The sequence below is a fragment of the Elaeis guineensis genome, chromosome 6 (genome assembly GCF_000442705.2).
Source record: "Elaeis guineensis isolate ETL-2024a chromosome 6, EG11, whole genome shotgun sequence".
NCBI classification, from domain to species: Eukaryota; Viridiplantae; Streptophyta; class Magnoliopsida; order Arecales; family Arecaceae; genus Elaeis; species Elaeis guineensis.
Window position 1 is genome coordinate 62,410,190 of NC_025998.2, and position 22,188 is coordinate 62,432,377.

Below are 22,188 nucleotides of genomic sequence, written 5' to 3' on the forward strand. Positions count from 1 at the left end.
TAATGAGGACCCTTATAAACATCTTGAAGAATTTCTTGAAATATGCTCAACTGTCAAAATTCACAACTTCTCCGATGATGCTCTTAGGTTGAAATTATTCCCTTTTTCACTTAAGGACAAAGCCAAATACTAGCTACATACTTTGGATTCCATGACTATATCAACCTGGGACCAGCTGCAAGGAGAGTTTCTCAAGAAATATTTTTCCATAGGAAAAACTAATCAAATAAGGAAAGCCATAACTAGTTTTTCCCAATTAGATGGAGAAATATTTCATGAAACATGGGAGAGATTAAAAGATCTTATTAGAAAATATCCCCACCATGCTGTACCCAAGTGGCAGTTAATCTAATATTTTTATGATGGGCTCTTTGAAAGACATCGACAAATGGTCGATGCATCATGCGGTGGGACATTCATACTGAAAAGTGAGGATGAGGCATGGCAACTGTTTGAAATTTTAAGTGAAAATTCATTACATCATATGTCTGCCTCTATTAGAGATAAACACATGTTAAACCCAAAAAGAGGTGGAATATATGAAGTAGGAAATGCCATAGATATCCATCAAAAGGTAGATGAACTGTCCCAAAAATTAGATCATCTTCTAAATACTGGACAATCCCCGATTCTACCTAATCCAATCCAAGAAGTTTGTGCATTGTGTGCAAGTCCGAACCATTTTGTTAATGAATGCCAAGCCGCACCTCAATTTCCTGAGTTTGTGCATGAGCAGGTTCAGCAAGCTCAAGTCCAACAAGCTCGCAGATCAGGAAACGATCCATATTCGAACACTTATAACCCCGGCTGGAGAAACCATCCAAATTTTTTCTGGAGACCACAACCAGTGGTTGGTCCTGCCACACCTCGACCTCAATATCAGGATCCAACATATAGGCATGGATCATACCATCAATTTCAAAATGCTCCTCAACCATCTACTACTGGTCACAGCTCAGCTTTTGAGGAAAAGGTTCTGAAAGCACTAGAACGATTAGAAGTCAACACTCAGATCCTTAACTCCCACACACAATCCATTGCTAAGCTAGAGACCCAAATAGGTCAACTAGCAACTGCATTCAGTAGGAGGGAAGAAGAAAAATTACCTAGCCAACCCGAGAGCAACCCAAGAGGGCAATTTGTGATTGAGAGTTATAATACCCCAAAAGCTTTTTCTGAACATGCCAAATCAATCATGACTCTGAGAAGTGGGAAGGTCATTGAACACACTAGTAAAACCAATGAGACCGACCCTAAACCTCTAACCGAATCCAAATTACCCAAGAACAAGGAGGACCTGAAAATAGAGAAGGAACCAACTGCACCGGAGACATCTTACTTGCCTAAAGCCCCATTTTCGGATGCCCTGAAAGCCCCTATTCCTGTAGATAAGAAGGGAGAAAAACTTGATGAGATGTTGGAATTGTTTAAGCAAGTCCAAATTAATCTTTCCCTTCTAGACGCAATCAAACAGGTCCCTGCTTATGCCAAATTTTTGAAGGATTTGTGCACCCAAAAACATAAATCTAGATCACAAATCCCAAAGAAAATACGTCTCACTGAACAGGCTAGTTCTGTCTTCCAGCATGCCACTCCTCCGAAGCTTAAGGACCCAGGAGCCCCCATCATTTCCTATGTTATAGGAGATTATCACATTGAAAAAGCTCTTCTGGATTTAGGGGCAAGCGTAAATCTTTTACCTAGTTCGGTGTATGAACTTTTTGGATTCGGAGAACTGAAACCCACATCAGTCACACTGCAGTTAGCCGACAGATCAATTAAGAAATCACGTGGAATGCTTGAGGATGTCTTGGTCAAGGTAGATGAGTTTTACTTTCCAGTTGATTTTCTGGTTCTCGATATAGAAATAAGTGGCAACCCCAGACAAATTCCCATTATCTTAGGACGACCCTTCCTAGCTACGGCAAATGCATGCATTAATTGTAGGACAGGAGTCATGGACGTATCGTTTGGGAATAAGAAACTAAGACTGAATGTGTTTGGTGCTTCCCAAGGACCATCAATGGATAGTTGCTTCGAAGTAGATACACTAGAAGATATTATAGAAGATGCAACACCCATAATTCTAGCACCAGACCCCTTAGATACTTGCTTGGCTCACTTTGGAGTGTATGACTTTAAGGGATATATGAAAGAAGTTAACATATTGTTGGATACACCACATGATAAAACCACTCCTCCATGGACAATCAAGTATGAGCCATTGCCCATCTTTTGTTGGTTTTATTGCACATGACGTCTGGCTGAAGACGTAAAACTTAGCACTTTTTGGGAGGCAACCCAAATTTCTTCTATCTTGTTTTAACTGATCATCATTTTTTTTAAAGAATAAAGGACCACTCTGTATGGAAGAGTCTATTAATAAACTTGACGTCTGGCTGAAGATATAAAACTTAGCGCTTGTTGGGAGGCAACCCAATGATTTTATATTTTTTTTACTTTACCGCAGCTGCAAGAATTTAGAACAAGAGCCTATTAATCAATGAAGCAATCTTCAACTTTCGAAGCAAAATTATCCCAGGTGCACTCTCTCCTTTTATTTTCTTTGCTCTCTTACTTCATTGAGGACAATGTAGATTAAGTTGGGGGGGAGAAAATTAATCAAATCCTCGAGTATGGTCAGAAATAATTAGTTTTGTGGATTCAAATTTTATTAGGCATCCTAATAAATGAATGATTAACGGTCAAGATAATTTTAGAGATACTGAGGAATAAATTATTAAGAAAACCCAATGAATGGTAGGGTTTAAACTAGATCAAATTTTAGGAGTGATTCTACAAACCCTCTTCTTACTGATCTCAATAAAGAATCTGCTTCATGAGAAATTGGGTGGAAAGATCGAGGTATGCAAAAAAAAAAAAAAAAAAAAAAATCTCCTTAAAAAAAAAAAAAACATTGGTTTCCTACTGAGTAACCGGGCCCTTTCGCCTAAGTAAGCGTTGTGGTTCGCGTAAAAAGGTAGGCAATGTTATATAATAAAAATAAAAATAAAAGTAATAATAATAATAATAATATATATATTAAGGAGACTAAATTGTAAGAAGATAATAAACCTCTTTCCCATTAAGTTAGAGGATTTAAAGAGTAAAGTGGGGAGTTGGTGAAAGAAAAGCTCCGAAATTTCTTTAGTTAATACTCAATCACTAATTGGGTCAAATTGATAATCCAATGAAATATCTCTTTAATGGTCTGACCAAGTATCATCTACCTTTTGGGATGCCTAACCTAATTTTTGATTCAAAACCGAGTCGGTACACAATGCTGATATATCTATTTTACTCGAGGACGAGTAAAATTCAAGTTGGAGGGTATGATAAACACTTAATTTAAGTCATTTAAAGCAGAAAATCATATTTAATTTATTTTATTTATTAAGAATTTGATGATTCTTTTTATGTTTTATAGGAAAGATGATCGCCGATACAAAGAGTCCGATTCATAGATCAAAAAGACTCAAGTTTGAAAAAATTTGGACTTAAAATAAAATTAAAATAAAAGAAAGACGCATCCGGTATTATAGAAAATGAAGATACTATGCAAAGAATCCAAAAGGATATAAATGTCATTGTAAAGAAACAAAAGTTTCTTTTTGGTATGTGAAAAGATTGGTTCACATTAAATTTCCCTGGGCGCGCGTGAATGTGGGCAGCATGAGCTCGTGGGCGCACGTGAACACGCGGGACGTGGCATGGACGTGCGGGGCGGGATGCGGCGTGGACGCGGGGATGGGCGCTGACGCGGGCACGGGTGCAGCATTGCAGGGTGTGGGCGCACGGCAGACGAGTTCAAAATAAGGAAAAAAATAATATTTAGAAATGTTTTGAAAGATTTATATTTTTTTTAGTCCCACATCGGAAAATCATGTAAAACTCCTCCCTCCTAACACCTATAAAAAGACTTTTGTACTCTCATTGGAGGGGGAGCCCAGAAATTCTTCTAGAGCCTTGCATAGAGGAATAGAAAGGGACTACTTCATGAGCAGCTAGGCTAGCAGTCTCGGGAGTGGAGAAGAAATTTTGTAATGACACAGAGATGGTTTATTGTTCTAAACTTTCCTGTATTTCTTTATATGCAATAAAGATTATGCTTTTTATTTAAATTATCATGAGTTCTTTATTTGCTCCCTTTCATATGCTTTTATTTATGCTTTCTTGTTAGATTAATATTAGGAACAACTTTTACTTTCCGGAGACACACCGTGATCTACGGATACAGGGCGTGCCGAGGAAAGAAGAGTTGTTTACCTAGTACTTTCTGGAGACGCACCGTGATCTACGGGTACGGAGCGTGCCGAGGAAAGACAGGTATTTTTTCTAAGATTAATCACATCTATTTAGTTAAAAAAGAGATACAACTCTGCTAGTGCAAATTAATTCAAAACTCCCGAGCTCTTTATTTTTTAATTACCTCAATTTTAAGATAATTTATATTCTAAATCAAAAACAACGCTTCTTTCTTTTACCTTGCAATCTCAACTTAGCCCAAGATCCCTGAGGATATGATCTCGACTCATCCTACCTACGTAGTGAGTAGAGTTATTTTTGGTGCTATCAATGACTATGCATCACTCAGTAAAAGAGAAGATCTTATGGAACCTTACTTGCATGTCAAAGATGGTTCTCTAAGGGAGAGTTGTGCAAGTGATCCTTAGACCTGAGACCACCATAGAATCTTGTGCATATGAATCCATATTTTGGTTCATACTCAGGCATGATATTAAGACATATACGTGATGTTCTGGATATCGTGGAGTGTGTATGAAGGTTGTGAGTAGGTCAACATGGAATCGATCACTCCTAGTAAGAAGAGATCGCATCCTGTGTATTCTCAATCCTGGATGACTTGAAAAAAATCTTTTGGCCAAAAGCAGGAAGAAGATTAGAAAGAGCTTTTAATGCTTCTTTATTGGAGTCATCATTGATTAATTGAGAATCAATATGAATAAGTATTTAAGTTTGACATGATTTCATACTTATGAACATATTCAAGGTGCAGGGATGATCGAAGGATTGAACTGCACGGTAACTTACCACTAAAGGATATATTTAGTATTTTTATCAAATTTTATATTTTCTAAATAGTTATGATACATTGCTAGACATCAATCTTGATTTTTAGGTTTGATCAAATTAAAGAGTTTTATTCGATCACCAATTAGAAAGGATTCTAATTGTTGAACTCGGGTTAGCTTGATTTGACCTAAATTGGTTAGATTGAAATCTAATCAAATTTGATCAACTTATATCCAGACCTACTGCTAGCTAGATATTAAATCTAATGAGTTACACACATATAAAAATTGGCTAAAGACCCTTTTGATAAGGTTGATTGAAATTTTGGATTCAATCAGAGTTTTCGATAAGCATGCTAGCATGTATGGAAACCCTAGCTCCTTTGGAGATCAATTTGGTCTCATCTCTTGTTAATTAGCTAGCCCAATTTGATAGATATTTAGGTCAGATCATGCCACCTGAAAGTAGACCAAATTGGGGTGTCAAATCCCAAATTAATGCCAATTATGAAGAGTCCAAGTTGTGGACTCTTGGTGCAAATCAGATTTAGCGTGCATGTGTTGGCATGAGCAGAAGGAGGAGTCCTTCTGGTATGGGATTAAGATATGTGTGAAAGCTCAAATCACCCTCTATCTTTTGGTGCACATCTCAAAGTATGAGATGGATTTTTTCTAAAAATTTTGGTGCAAAAAAAAAATAGAAATGAGAAGGATGTCTCACACACGTGGGATGAAGCGTCACGTCTCTCCATAGATTGGAGAGTCCTCCTAATCAAATACTTTCAAATTAGAACATTTTTTTCTAATAATATTTTACATTTGATAATCTATTTTTGGTGATTTTTTTATAATTTTTTCAGACTTATCAAATGGCCAAACAGATGCTAGAACCTTCTTCACGTGTGCACACGTGTGGTTATTAGAACTCACATGAAGAGTTGTGAGGATAGCATCTTTTCATGAGAATTTTATCATTATATTAGGTTTTTTGAAATTAAAAATTAGTCTCCTATCCACATGGATTTTTGTGGATTTTTTTGATTTGAGAAGGGATGTGAAAATATCCCTTCTCTAGTTGCATGCGCAGGTGCAGATCAGCGTATCGGTGATAAGAGTCCCTCTGCTTGAAGGAACTCTTATCTCTGATAGCATGTCCCTCCCTTTTTAGCACCTCTCTAATGGCTATAAAAGGGTCTGGGTGCAGAGTATCCGATGCATTCAGAAAAGATTTTCAATTTCTCTCTGTAGCTCTCCCTTTTTTCTTATAACCTATCTTAGTTTTAGGACAAGACTTTGGGATTTAAGAAAAAGCCTTATCTGGTCCTAACAATAGTTGTGAAGGTTCTAAAGAAGGAGAATCAGAAGTTCAGAGGAAGTTCTGAGAAGGTGGAGTTAGATTCTTAAAGAAACCTGACCGGTACAGCACTAGTCGAGTTCTAGGGGCTAGAACTCTTAAAGCAAGGTGAAGGAGAAGCACTGTCTTTGGTTTAATTTCTGTGTGGATCACCGTTGGAGGGAAGACACTTGCATGCCTTGTGAAAATTGAGATTAGCACTATAGGTATTCTTCTTATCCAAGTTTAATTTATTATACTTTGATTATTATAGTCAATGGTTTCTAAGCATTAGAGTTTTCGGTGCATCGGATATTTTGAATGAAAATTTTAAACACCTAACCCTTTCGTTGCACCATCGAAACCCAACAGTGGTATCAAAGCCTATCTTGATCTATATAATCAAAGATTAAATTATTGTCCTGATTGTGATCAAGCATGGATTTTTGGTTTGGTTCAAGTTGGGTCAAAGGTTGAACCTGATTGAACATCCAAACCCTAGCATGTCTTAGAGATATATTTTAAATATAAAATACATGATGTATGTATAGAATCTTTCTTAGTAGCTTAATACTCAAATTGGGATTCATCACTAGGCCATCTGATCATAAGAGCAAGTAGGGTTCATAGATCCTCTCTTCCTATTCCATAGGATACTCTTATGGCATATAGCGGTGCCACTGTGATGTCCTAAGAAGAAGAACTGTAAAAAGAGTATTTTATATTCATGCATATTATTAGAATTTCATGCATATGTGATATGCTTGAGATGTTTAGTTATACTCATATTGTATGATTATGTTTTCATATCTTAGAGATATGATTGGATGCTATGATTAGTTGTTATGATTGCTAAGATACAGCTATAATAGTGCATTATTGTGATTGATTGAATAAGGATGTGGTTGAGACCATTAAAGCCCTCACAAAAATCATATTAAGTCATAGTGTTGTGAACTAATAACTGACCTATTTTTTGAATCGATTAATCATTTGGTATCTAAGGAGTGTTTCAAGTATGGTGGTTATTTAATTGGTTCCATTACTAGCTTGGCTAATTTTTATTGGTGTTTAAGAAAAGCAATGGGGGACCCCCACCAATCTTAACACTTTTCTGACCAATTGGATTAGTTCGAATCTTGAATGAAGGTAGCTTAGTATTTTAAACACTACATATATCTTCCTTCATGCCTAGTCAATACCCTGTTAAAAATCATAGTAAGTTTGTTGTGATATCCACAAGGCTTGCTATGGGGATTGATATGGGTTTGTCTTGGTACATATTAAATACTTTACAGTATATTTTAGATATGTTGCTTTGTTGTGATATCCACAAGGATAGTATTTTTCAGATATGGCTGTATGAAAATGAAAGATTTGACTTAACTAAAAATACTATAATTTGTTGTGATATTCACAAGGCTATGAGTATTTTTAGAGGCAAGGATTATGTTGAGAGTTGTATGAGATTCAATTGGATAGATTTTTCTATCTTTGAACTCATTAAGATTTGTTGTGATATTCATAAGGCTTCATTAAGGGATTAGGATCTCAACCCCATAAAGAAACTAGATTAAAATTTTTTATTTACCATAGGAGAGGACTATAGTATCCGATAAAATAGTGGAAGACATAACTAGATTAAAAGACCTCATCTAGTTATGCATGTCAAATATGAGTGGTCTGCTTATATGATTGTTCTTTATTTATATAGATTTAAGTCTATATTATGGCTTTTTTATTTTCACTACATGAAACTATGAATAAAAATATATTGACCAATCCAAACTATGTAGATTGGTTGATAAACTTGCAAATTAGGCTCATATCAGAGAAGAACTCTGATGTTTTGGATATTTCTAATCCTAGATTGATCAATAATAATGAGAAGGCAAAAGATATCCATATGGATATTATCTATTCATTATGTGATAAATTTGGATATCGAGAGAATAATTATAAGAATTATCTTGCAAGGTTGAAGCAGGGTGCAAGTATAGCACCAAAAGATGTTTATATGATATAGATCTATTTTTTATTGAGTGGCTCAAACTCTAATACTTAAGTATTAGATACCGTCTATGGATTGCATATTTGTAATTCATTACACTGATTATAGAATATCAAAGGTCTAAGAGGGTGACCTTGAGCTTTATGATGCAAGTGGAGAGTCCATTAGCACAGAGGTAATGGAAATCTATATGCTTGATTTGCCTTTGGCCAAAATTTTAGAGTTGAAAGACTGTTATTACATACCAATGATCATTAAAAATATTATTTCTATACCTTTGTTATTAAAATAAAGTTATAAAATAAGGCTAATAGAAAATAGATGCTCTATTTTTTTTTCTAATAAATTTTATGGCAGTGGTTATATTGATAATAATCTTTTAATTCTTTCACTTAATAACAATATTTTTAATATTGAAAGAAATATGAAAATAAAGAGAGAAGATGTGAATATCACATATCTCTAGTATTGCCATCTTAGTTATATTAGTGAGTCAAAGATAAACAAGTTATATAAAGAAGAATTCTTTGACCTGTATGATTATGAGTCACTGGAAATTTATGAATCTTGTCTCATGGGTAAGATGACCAAAACTTCATTTTCTGGATATGGAGAGAGGGCAAATGAGTTGTTAGCCCTGGTACATACAAATGTATGTAGATCGATGATAACTTAGGCCAGAGAAGGATACTCCTATTTTATCACCTTTATAGATGATCTATCAAGATTCAGATATGTGTATCTTACGAAATATAAATCTGAAGCATTTGATAAGTTCAAGGAGTATCAAAATATGGTTGAGAAATAAATTAAAAAAAGTATCAAGGTTCTTCGATCAGATCAAAGAGGAGAATACTTGTTTAGTAAATTTTTTGATTATCTTAAAAGTAAAGGTATTCTCTTTGAATGGATCCCTCCTTATACACTGCAGTTAAATGGTGTAGCAGAAAGGAAGAATCGCATCTTGATAGATATGTTACGTTCTATGATGTACTTCACTGATCTTTCAATATTTTTCTGAGGATATGCCCTAGAGACTACCGTATATATATTAAACAGGATGCCTTCAAAGTCTGTTGTAAGCACACCATATGAGATATGAAAGGGAAGGAAGCCTAATCTTAAATATTTTATGAATTGAGACTGTCCTAATAATATCAATAATAGTTTTGGATATAAGCTTAGTGCTAGATCAGACAAGTATAGATTTGTAGGATATCCTAAGAAAAATAATGGATACTATTTCTACCACCCTACTAAGCAATAGGTATTTATTAGTAGGCACACCATTTTCTTAGAAAATAAATTCATCCAAGAAAGAGGCAGTGGGAGGAATATTAAATTTATGAATGTTCTAGATCTACAAACGAATCCAGAAATATCTATGGTGGAACCACAAGAAGGTTCTGAATCAAAAGTACTCAAGGATGAGGTACATCCACAACACACACCTCCTCTTCGAAGGTCAGATAGAGTGCGTCAAGTATCTTTGAGATTTGATTTTGTCATTGAGAATGACAATATGATCAATATCATTCAGGATGATGATCCACTGACCTATTCGAAAGTTGTTATGAGTAGAGACTCAGATAGATAACTGAAAGCCATGAAATCTAAGATGGACTCAATGTACACCAACCAAGTATGGACTTTGGTTGATGCACCTGAGGGTGTGACCATAATAGGGTGCAAGTGGGTCTTCAAGAAGAAGATCAGAGTAGATGGCTAAATAGAAACCTACAAAGCTAGGTTGGTGGCGAAGGATTTCAGACAAAGGTAAGAAATTGACTATGATGAAACCTTCTCACTAGTGGCTATGCTCAAGTCCATGAAAATTTTGCTTGCTATAGCAACATACTATGACTATGAGATCTGACAAATGGATGTCAAGACCACTTTCTTTAATGGTAGTCTTGAGAAAGAGGTTTATATGACTCAACCAGAGGGATTTATCTTAAGTAGGAGGGCAAATCAAGTATACAAGCTTAAAAATTCATCTATAGATTAAGACAGGCTTCGAGGAGCTAGGACATCCGATTTGATATGATAGTCAAAGAGTTTGGTTTTATCAGAAATAAGGATGAACTATGTGTGCATAGGAAGACAACTGGGAGTTCAGTTGTCTTCTTGGTTAAGTATGTCGATGACATACTACTTATTGAAAATGATATCCCAATGATGTAATCGGTCAAGACTTGACTATCGAATAAGTTTTTCATGAAAGACATGGATGAAGCATCCTATATACTGGGTATAAAGATCTATAGAGATAGATTTGAAAGGATGTTAGGCTTATTTCAGTCACGGTACATAGATCTCATATTAAAGATGTTTAATATGGAGGCAAATAAGAAAGATTACCTACCTGTAAGACATGGTATACGTCTCTCTAAGAAAATATGTCCTAAGATACCAGAAGAGAGAAAGAGGATGAATGAAATCCCTTATGCTTCGACTGTGGGATCAATTATATATGCCATGCTACATACCAGGCCTGATGTGCTTATGCTTTGGGCATAGCTAGCAAATTTCAGACTGATCCAAGAGAGGATCATTAGAATATTTTTCATAGCTTTCTAATGATCCTCTCTTGGATACTTCTAAGAAGGACTAAAGATATTTTTCTCATATATGGAAGAGGATTAGAGTTGAAACTAGAGGAATATACAAATTTTAGTTTTCAATCTGATCTAGATGATAGCAAGTCACTATCAGGGTATGTGTTTATCCTAAATGGTGGGACAGTGAGTTAGAAGAGTTCTAAGTAGTAGATAGTATCTGACTCAATTACTGAGGTAGAGTACATCACTGCTAGTGAAGGTATTAAAGAAGCTGTTTGGATGAAAAAATTCATCATGAATTTAGAAGTCATTCTTAAGATTGAAGGACTGATGTCACTCTATTGTGATAACACTAGAGCCATTATTCAATCTAAGAAATCTAAGTCTCATCATAGATCCAAGCACATCCTCAGATGCTTCCATCTCATTCGAGAAACTATAGAAGGACAAGATATTATCCTTGAATGAGTAGACATAAAAAACAATGTAGCAGACCCATTTACTAAGGCCATATCACAGTAGCTATTTGATCACCATCTTGATTGTATGAGATACAAAGGTGATTGGATTTAGCGCAAGTGGGAGATTGAAAGAACAGTACCCTATAAGCCAATCGTAAGTATTACGATGGGATTTTTCTTTGTAATTTTCCAACTCATATAATGACATTTATTATTTGATAATAAAATGACACATTGATCAATCATTTTAGCTACATCTTATTATAACTAAGATTATAATGAACCCCAAAGATTAGGATAATGGGTTTAGGAGATATGAATGGGTCATGCTAGGGAGACCTAAAATCCTAAAACCCTAATCTTAAATATTCTTATTCGTAGAAGCATTGAGTCAGGGATCAATATTCTGGATAGAATGGTACATCCTATGTATGCTCGATGGAGAGGGTGGTAGATCTCACTAGCCACTTGTGTATTGGATACTAATACAAAGATGTGGGTGCTCATTTAGAAAATGAGTCTACTAAATTAACTCGATGAAAGAGATAATCTTATGAAAGCTTTACTTGCATGTCAAAGATGTTTCTCTAAGTGGAAGTTGTGCAAGTAATCCTTAGACCTGAGACCACTATGGAATCTTATGCACATGAACCCATATTTTGGTTCATACTCAGATATGGTATTAAGACATGTATTGGGTGTTCTGGATATGGTGGAGTGTGTATGAAGATTGTGAGTAGGTCAACAGAGAATCGATCACTCCTAGTAAGAGGAGATTGCATCCTATGAATTCTCATCCCTATATGACTCAGAAAATTTTTTTTGATCAAAAGCAAGAAAGAGATTAGAAAGAGTTTCTAATACTTCATCATCAGAGTTATCATTGGTTAATCAAAAATTGATATAAATATGTGTTTGAGTTTGATATAATTTTATACTCATAAACATATTCAGGATGTAGGGATGATCGAAGGATTGAATTGCACGATAATTTGCCACTGAAGAGTATATTTGATATTTTTATCAAATTTTAGATCTTCTAGATAGTCATGATACATTGCTAGATATCAATCTTGATTTATAGGTTTGATCAAATTAAAGAGTTTAATTTGATCGCCAATTAGAAAGGATTCTAATTGTTGAACTCGAGTTAGTTTGATTTGACCTAAATCAGTTAGATTGAAATCAAATCAAATTCGATCAACTTACACTCGGACCTACTGCTAGTTAGATATGGAATCCAATAGGTCACACACATATAAAAATTGGCAAAGAATTTTTTTGATAAGGTTGCTTGAAATTTTGGATTCAATTAGGGTTCCCGGTAAGCATGCTAGCACGTGTAGAAACCCTAACTCCTTTGGAGATCAATTTGGTCTCATCCCTTACTAATTAGCTAGCCCAATTTGATGGGCATTTGGGTCAGCTCATGCCACCTAGGAGTGGCTTAAATTAGGGTGTCAAATTTTAAATTAATACCAATTATGAAGAGTCCAAGTTATGAAGGACTCTTGACACAAATCAGGTTCAGCATGCGCATGTTGGCGTGGGCAGGAGGAGTCCTTTTGGCATAGGATTAAGATGTGTGTGGAAGCCCACATTACTCTCCATCCTCTGTGCACATCTCAAAGTATGAGATGGATTTTTTCTAAAATTTTTGGAGCAAAGAAAAATTAGAAATGAGAAGGATGTCTCACACGTGAGGGATGAAGTGTCGCATCTCCCCACTGTTTGAAGAGTCCTTCTCCCAATCAAATGCTTTCAAATTAGAATAATTTTTTTTATAATATCAAAATTTTACAAGCTATTTTTTTTAATTTTTTTGGAATTTTTTCAGATTTAACAAATGGCCAAACGGATGCTAGAACCTTCCTTATGTGCGCGCACGTGTAGTGATCAGAACTCGCATGAAGAGGTGTGAGGATAGCATCCTTTCATGAGAATTTTAACACCATGTTAGATTTTTTGGCATTAAAAATAAGTCCCCTATCCACATGAATTTTTGTGGATTTTTTTGATATGAGAAAGGATGTGAAAACATCCCTTCTCTGGTAGCACATGCAGGTGCAGGTGCAGATCAGCGCATCAGTAATAAGAGTCCTTCTGCTTAAAGGAGCTCTTATCTCTGATAATCTGATCAGATAAGCCTCTTGGATGAGGTGTGTCCCTTTCTTTTAAGTACCCCTCTGATGGCTATGAAAGGGTCTAGGCATAGAATATCCGATGCATTCAGAAAAGGTTTCTAATTTCTCTTCGTGGCTCTCCCTTCTTTCTTACAACCTATCTTAGTTTTAGGACAAGGCTTTGAGATTTAATAAAAAGCCTTATCTGGTCCTAACAAAGGTTATGAAGGTCCTAAAAAAGAGAAATCAGAAATTCAGATGAAGTTCTGAGAGAGTGGAGTCAGGTTCTTAAAAAAATATGATCGGTACAGGACGAGTCGAGTTCTAGGGCCTAGAACTCTTGAAGTAAGGTAAAGGAGGAGTGCTGTCTTTGGTTCAATTTTTGTGTGGATCACCATTGGAGGGCAGATACTTGGATATCTTGTAAAAATTAGGATTAACACTATAGATATTCTTCTTATCCAAATTTAATTTATTATACTTTTATTATTATAGTCAAGGATTTTTAGGCATTAGGATTTTTGGTGCATCAGATATTTTAAATGAAAATTTTAAACACTTAACCCTTCCGCTGTGCCATCGAAACCCAACAGACCAATTATCGCCAATATCTACTACAAGGATTCATTGAGTCAATATTTATGTGTAGTCAAACTCCAGCAGTCTCACTGTGAGCAGCTGTAGCACCATAGGTCAAAGGGCCAGTCATACTACTGCAGCATCGAGAAAGTCATTAACGAGTGAGCAGACATTCATGTGACTTCTCAAGTTGGTCACACTCCATGCTAGTAGTTCTCTAACAATCACCTGCACTCTCGCTCCAGTGTCACTACACCACCAACTCAAGACTCATTTGTCCGAAGGAAGCGATTCGTGCACTGGTGTATCCAAATCAATCACCATCCCCATGATGATCCTATGACCAAGAGCAATTTAGGAATTAACCATCAATGACACATGTCTCAAATTTTCAACTCTTTGAGAACATGTGTCATCATCTTGTTAATTTTTTGGATGATTCATGGATACATAAAATATGAATGGCATTATAAATGCCTATTAAGTACAAAATCATGTCTTAGTAATATGACATGCGTCAACCAAAATTGGCTTCTAGGGCATACATCCAACAATCTTCCACTTGCTCTAAAGCCAATCTGCCATGTACCAAGCCCCATCTTCTCAAGATAGGCTTTAGTCTTTGGCTAGCTAAACGACTTACCAGTGGGTTAACCACATCTCATGTAGAGTTTGCTCTCTGCACCTCTATGTATTTCTACTTGAGATAGTTGCATGTTCTATTGCTCTATATGCTTGGATATCTGGTGAGATCTAGGCTCCTTAGCAAGGGCTATGATGTCATTATTTTTGTAGTATAGTGTCATATCATCTGGTGGCATGACATCCAGTTCTGCAACTAATATTAGAACTAGAATGCATCCTACACATCTACAGTGTACTTAGCTTTCATTGATCGATTGCTTGGAATCCTTCTAAGATATCAATATGATCACATAGAATCACACCCCATGATGTAGACATTCTACTATCAACATTAGACATAAAATCTGAGTTGGTGTATCCTCCCACTCCTAGCTTTGACCCTTTTCCAAAACTTAAGAATAAATCCTTAGTTCTTCTCAAGTACTTAAGAATGTTTTTACAGCAATCCAATGCTCTCAGCCTGGATACAACTGATATCTACTCGTGACATTCATAGTATTAACTATATCTGTTTAAGTAAATTACATGGCATACATCTATGTCTAAAAGGATAGCAAACTCCTCTATGAGATTTCTATGCTGAATCTTTTCAGTACTACTCTCTGTACTTTATTTATGAAAATATAAGCATCCAATTGCATCTATCTCTATAGATTATTATATTCTTAGAATATAGGATGCTTGCTTTATATCTTTCATGGAGAATTCTATATACAACCATATTTTAATCGATGTCCGTGTTGGACACTCCCACTGACCCTTTTGAAAACATATAATTTTTTATTTTTGATTAAATAATTTGATCACATCATCAAATGAATGTTCCAACTCTAAGATTATTGCAAACTTTGTGATCTCGTATCACGAAAAGTGAAATCCATAAGCTATTCTATATAGAAATCTTTAAAAGATATCCATTCAGAAAAATTAATTCATATCCTTTCTTGGAGTCGATATCTAACGTCACCTCATTGTAGGTTTTAGTATCATCTCTATGTTCCCTATCTCTCATGAGAAATGATTTTTTTCTATATCCTCGATTAAGCATACCTAAGTATCTTTTGAGAGGATGGGAGATCCTACTTTATTTATGAGATAGAGGAGAAATATATGTATACTAGCTCATCATGAATAAGTTCTATAGGTCCTATGGCTCGCTGCTCTTCAGAGACACTCTCTTCGAGTTTAACTTTCATCCCACTGCTTCATCTTAGTTAAACAATTTTTCAAGGAGACAGCATGTCAGGTCACAATTATATTATGATCTTTTTAGAAGGAAAGTAGTATCCCAAACTCTTTTAGGATGAGCTTTATAGACCTATTCTCTAATATGTCCACCTACTATCCTTGACATAGCCTGAACATTCTTAAACCTTGAAATAATCAAGATTCAGTTCTCACCATGCCATATCTCATACGGTGTGGTAAAAATATTTTTAGAGAGAACCTAATTCCATAAAAATAAAGCATGTCTCTAAAGAAATAAAATAAATTGGTGAAGTCCATCATGGATCGAACCATATCTTATACAGTCCCATAACTCTTCTTAATTATCTCGTTGAGCTGAGATGTACCAAGAGAGATTCAATATGAAACTATGCCATTTTATGAGATAACCGAGAAATTCTTTTCATTGGTATTACATCCTCAATTTGATCGAAGTATGTTTAAGAATTTTTCAATTTACTTCTCTACTTTATATCTAAATTCTTTGAACCTTTCAAAAATTTCAGATTTGTATCTCACATACTTACCCATACCATGACTGATCGTCAGTAAAGGTAACAAAGTAGAGACAACTTCCTTTATTAGCACATCAAATAGGCTACACATATCAAATGTGTACTAAGATAAGTATCTCAATGATTCTTTTCCTCTTATCCCACAAGAGTAGCTTGGTTACTTTTTCTCAAAGAGATGATGCACAAACTAGATATGACTCAACAGTCAATGAGCCCAAAAGTCTATATTTCTTTAGTTTGTTAATCATTTTTTTTCTTTTATGACTTGGCCTAAGGCTCCATATATACTCAAGGGTTATCTCAACTCTGGATCTCTCAGATCTAATGGCATTCACTATTTGCTCAATTAAGTTCACAGATGCATCACCAAGCAAATGATAGAGACTATCTTTAAGAACTAAATTCAAACGATAATCACAAAGGATAGATACCCATGGCCACAGCAGCAACTCTTGCCCTATTATCAATTTTAAGGGTTACTTTCTTAGTCCTCTACCTTCCCATAGACTCTATACTAAAATGCATAAGAAGCACTAGAGTTTAAAACTCAACCGAAAGAAGAGAAAATCATAAGAATAGTATTGAGTAATTTCAACATGCCTACTCAAGGTGTGTCCTTGTTTCTTTAGGCTCTCCAAGTATTTATCTCTAAACTTTTCAAGGTTTCTTAGTTGTCAATATTTTGATCAATTTAGATAGGATGCCAATATAGTCATTCATATGGTAGTTTATTATAAACTATCCATATAAACCGAACAGAGATTGCAAGATCAAATTCACAAGCAATTCCTTACGCATGGTTTTGTCGAACTTTTTAAGTTCCTTAGTATCCTTGATCATTATCAAATAACGATCATAGACTGACTGCCTATCGTGCATCTCATATGCTGTGCAACTCTGATCACCTCATAACATTGTAGATGAATCAATGTGTCATTGGCAGTGAACATAGGCTCATGCATATGTTGGAGTTCATCTAACATGGACTTCAATATTTAGCACCTATCTTTATTGTCATTGTCCATCCACTCATCAAGTACAGCTCATTGACTTTGGATTGGACAAGCTGTTAACATCAGAATAAACTGATAGAGAACATTGTTTAATTTTTTTAAAATTAAGAATGATTCTTAGGTTTGTGAGCCAATCATGTAACTGATTTTGGTTAAACAGTTGATATCTAGGATTTGAGCTAGAGGGTTGGAAGCTAACAGAATAAACAGCAAAGAGCAAAGATTTTTGTTGGATGTTTATACTTATTTCATAATTTACTCTAAAGACTTTTCAATGCAAAAAGACTCTCACTATTTTATTAGATCTCTCACACTCTCCAGATGGAGAAATAAAAATTCTAACATGACAACTATATTTTTAGTGGGTGCCGTGGTCCCACTAACGCCGTGCATCTCACCTAACAGTTATTGGTAACACGAACATTGATGCATAGATAACTCTTTGCCCAGATGCTTTTCTAAGCACATTGTAACTACTTGGTCTCTAAGTTATGTGGGCTCACCTAACAGTTATTGTCCACACTCCTTAGTTAAGTCAGACCCATCATTCACAAGTAGGTGCAAAGCCGTCATTGGATCCCTCTCTTAATAGTTATTGGACCCAACCCCATCTTTATCTTGAAGTAATTCTTTACCAATAGAGTGGTTGTGTATTCCTGATGCAACTAAACCACTATGACTAGCCAAGAACAATCAACGCTGGCAGCACGCCCGCACATCTACAATGGTGGAAAACCATTGGACTTAATATTAATGGAGAGGTTTGGATTTAGGTCTTATTTAATCAATCATCACTTGACTAATCTAATTGGCATGGGCTAAACCAAATTACTAAGCAACTATATTTGAGACTCAATCTTCTAAATTAGCTTGGTAAGTGGAGATTGGTGGGGGTCCCTCTGTTGCTTTTCTTAGACACCAATAAATTGATCAGATCAATGGATGAAACTAATTAAATAATTATCTTTCAATTACTTACCTTAGACACTAATTAATTAATTAATTTGAATAGGTTAGCTTAAGTGAATCGGATTCGAGCCATAGAGCCGAATTAGGTCCTTAGGTTAATCGATTCTGCATATGGGTGTCAATTGATTTGGTCAACAATAATTATATGATCTTAACCTCTATTAACCTAATCCTAATCAACACTTGACTTGGTTTGATCAACTGTTAAATTGATTTAGACCCATTTGATCAAATCAGAAACCCTAGATGTAATCCAATTACATGACCTAATTTGATCTACCCATGACCAATCCGTCATGCAAAAATACTAATTTTGGATCTTAAATTTAAATTTTTAGATCTAAATTTTTGATATAAAAAGTAAATTTTGATCTCAAAATAATTTTCAGATCATACATACAAACATATATCATATACATGAATAAAGTTCAGATCATAGAAATAATGCTTTCATATATCATATATACGAATCAAAATAGAATCGAAACTCTTTTTAGATCTAAATAATAAAACATATATCTCATATATGCTAAAAAATTAGATTTAAAATTTTATTTTAACTAAAAATTTTGAGATCGTTCAAGGACATCCATTCAATATAACAAGTTATAACAGGACAATCTTATGTCTGAACAACATCAAAAGCTTTTAGATCTAAAAATTTTTCTACATATTTCAGATCTAAATTCTAATCTCATGTATTTGTTGTAGCCCTGATACCACTGTTGAAATTTTATAGTTTCATGCATAAAAAATTTTGAAACAAGTACGTCATAAAAATTTTAAAAATTTAAATTAAATCTAATTTAATCTAAGCATGCATAAGATCAAATCTTAAAACCATACAACAGGATTTACGTATGTGAGATAGAATTCAGATATAGAAATCAAAAAGAAAAAAATAAATAGAGAAGGTCTAATCTTCATACTTTGGCATGAGTCGATCTACACCGTGAACTGATGATCATGGATGTCTTTCGAAGATCTCTTGAAGCCGCACAAGCGTCCGACCTCTATGGGTATCCACACGAGACTTCAATCTGATCAGAAGCTTTTTGATCTCATCAAGGTGCTAGCTCCCTTATAAAATTTACATATTAATAGTTGAATAATCTTCTTTTCTCTCAAGATACTCTTAGAGAAGATGAAGAAAATAGGAGAATAATGATCTCTATGCTAGAGATCATGAGAAGAACCCTTTCTTCTCTTTTCTTTCTAAAACCCATGCACCAAATCTCTATTCTAGAGATGTAAGAATTTTTGTCAAACTCTTGGACAAAGAGGAGAGAAAAACTCATATCCAAACTAGGACAAAAGAGAGAGAGAAGAGGTCCTAACAACCAACCTTTGGTTGTTTGTAAGAAAGGAGAGATAAGGGCAAACTTACCTCACGCCATGGACCTACATGCCGTGCCCTTTCTCCCTTGAATTTTTTCCATGCACACACCTCTAGTTTTTGGCATCAAAACCTAATCATACCTAGTTGGTTACATGCCCCTTAAGTCCCCATATTTAAATAGAGAGAGAGTTTGGTTTTGGGTAGGAGATAAGAGTCTAAACTCCCTTGGACTCTAGAATTATTGTGCCGCCTACTCTTTCTTATTTTGCACCCATGTTATCTCATGGAGAAAGGGGTTAACATGAACTCCTTTCACACACAAAACCTTATGCCTCATGGAGAAAAAATAGGCACTAAAAAATTATGGGTGTGGGGTTTCATATGGTGCATGGAGAGGTAGAGTCCTAACCACTTAGGACTCCTCTTTAGGTGGTTGATTTAAATTCAATAAAATTCTAACCAAATCTAATCATATTAAAAATTGATTAGATCCAAATAAATTAAAATCTTAATCTAATTAGAAGCTCAAACAATTTAGATTAGATGTCACCTAATTAGAGAAGGAGTCCTAATCTTTTTGGACTCTCTCTTGGTGCTTGAGTCAAACTCAATTTTTAATCCTAATCCAATTAGGATTTAGTGCACCCATAAAGAGGAGAATTTTTAGTCCAAATAGAAACTCAAACACTCTTAATTAGATCTTAGTCTAATTAAAAATTAAGTCAAATCCAAATTTTAATTAAACAAGAAATTATCCTCTCATGCAATTTGGTTATCTCATAATCCAATTAGACTTGATCAAATCAAACCCATGCCAAGTCAAATTGAATCTAATTCAATTAGACTTGATGCAAGCCTCATTACTCAATCAAATTGAGTCAATTAGCAATTCAATTGCTCATTAATCCTCCTATAACTCACTAACTCTTTAGCGAGTTACTTAATTACAACTTTTGTATTGAATTAATCATCAATCAAATTGATAATTAAATTTTACCATGATTCATAATCATAATTCAATCATCTAATCAGTCAAAAGCTTCTTTGTATATGATCCTATAGGTTCTATTCTATCTGATAGTGAGATATATTGTGATCTATATCACAATATCATCAAAACTTCTTTCAATAAGTTAGAACCATTCCAACTCTTTCCATCAAGGATCATCGATCATTGAGATGATGTTTGTGGGTCTCACAATCTACCAGTGATACCTAACAGTATGTAGTGACAATTCAGCAGAATAAAAAGTGATGAACCTCTAGGTGCAGTTAATGTATAATACAGTCTCTCTATCATGAGTCCCAACCAGATGGCAGGTCATGGATAAATCATCAAACTTTATCATTGATCATATAATAGATTCAATTAGCTCAAGTCCATGTATGATTCTCAAAAAAAAAAAAATCATTAACCATACTGTTATGGCTATAGACTTAGAAACTCAGCTTTTTAAATTTCATAGGACTACTCTCTTTTGCAAGGATCGATAGATTTCATTTAGGTGCACACCCTACTCCTACAGTGGACCAACTGTTGCCAACATCCACTATAAGGACTTATTGAGTTAATATTTATGTATTGTCAAACTCCAGTAGACTCATTACGAGTAGCTATAGCACTGTAGGTCAAAGGACCAGTCACACTACTACAGCATCAAGAAAGTTACTAATGAGTAAGTAGACATTCATGTGACTTCTCATGTTGGTCACGCTTAGTACTAGTTATTCTCTAACAACCACTTACACTCTTGCTCCAGTGTCACTACACCACAGACTCGAGACTCATCTACTCAAAGGAAGCGATCTGTGCACTGGTTTATCTAGATCAATCACTATCTCTATAATGATCCTATGCCCAGGAGCAATTTAGAAATTAACCATCAATGACACATGTCTCAAATTCTCAACTCTTTGAGAATATGTGTCATCATCTTATTAATCCCTTGGATGATTCATGGACACATAAAATATGAATGGTATTATAAATATCCATTAAGTATAAAATCATGTCCTAGTAATATGATATGCCTCAGCCAAGATAGACTTTTAGGGCATACATCCAACACCTATATTCCTAGAATAAAAGTCTATAAGGATAGATCTAAAAGGATACTAGTGTCAGAAAATATGTCCTAAAGCCAATCATTTAAGTGGTAGATGATTAAAATTAGTATATGAATTATCTAATAATAATAGTTATTTGGCAAGTTCATCATAAAAGTTTTATCTTTCCTAAATAAACTCCTAAATTATGATGAAGTTATTAAAACCATAATCAATTGATAAAGGAGGATTTATCGGATGGTTCTTAAATTATTCATGATCAAATGATAAGTTATTGACAAGGACGATAACTTATCAAGTGTAGGTCGCTGT

The 22,188-nt window shown here is 34.8% G+C and overlaps 1 non-coding gene across 1 annotated transcript; it reads right to left on the reverse strand.

Annotated features, from left to right (window-relative positions):
- Positions 1 to 223: 223 nt before the first annotated feature.
- LOC140859021 (small nucleolar RNA R71) lies at positions 224 to 329 on the reverse strand. Its single transcript, XR_012142421.1, has one exon. It is a non-coding gene; the product is annotated as a small nucleolar RNA R71 (small nucleolar RNA).
- Positions 330 to 22,188: the final 21,859 nt, after the last annotated feature.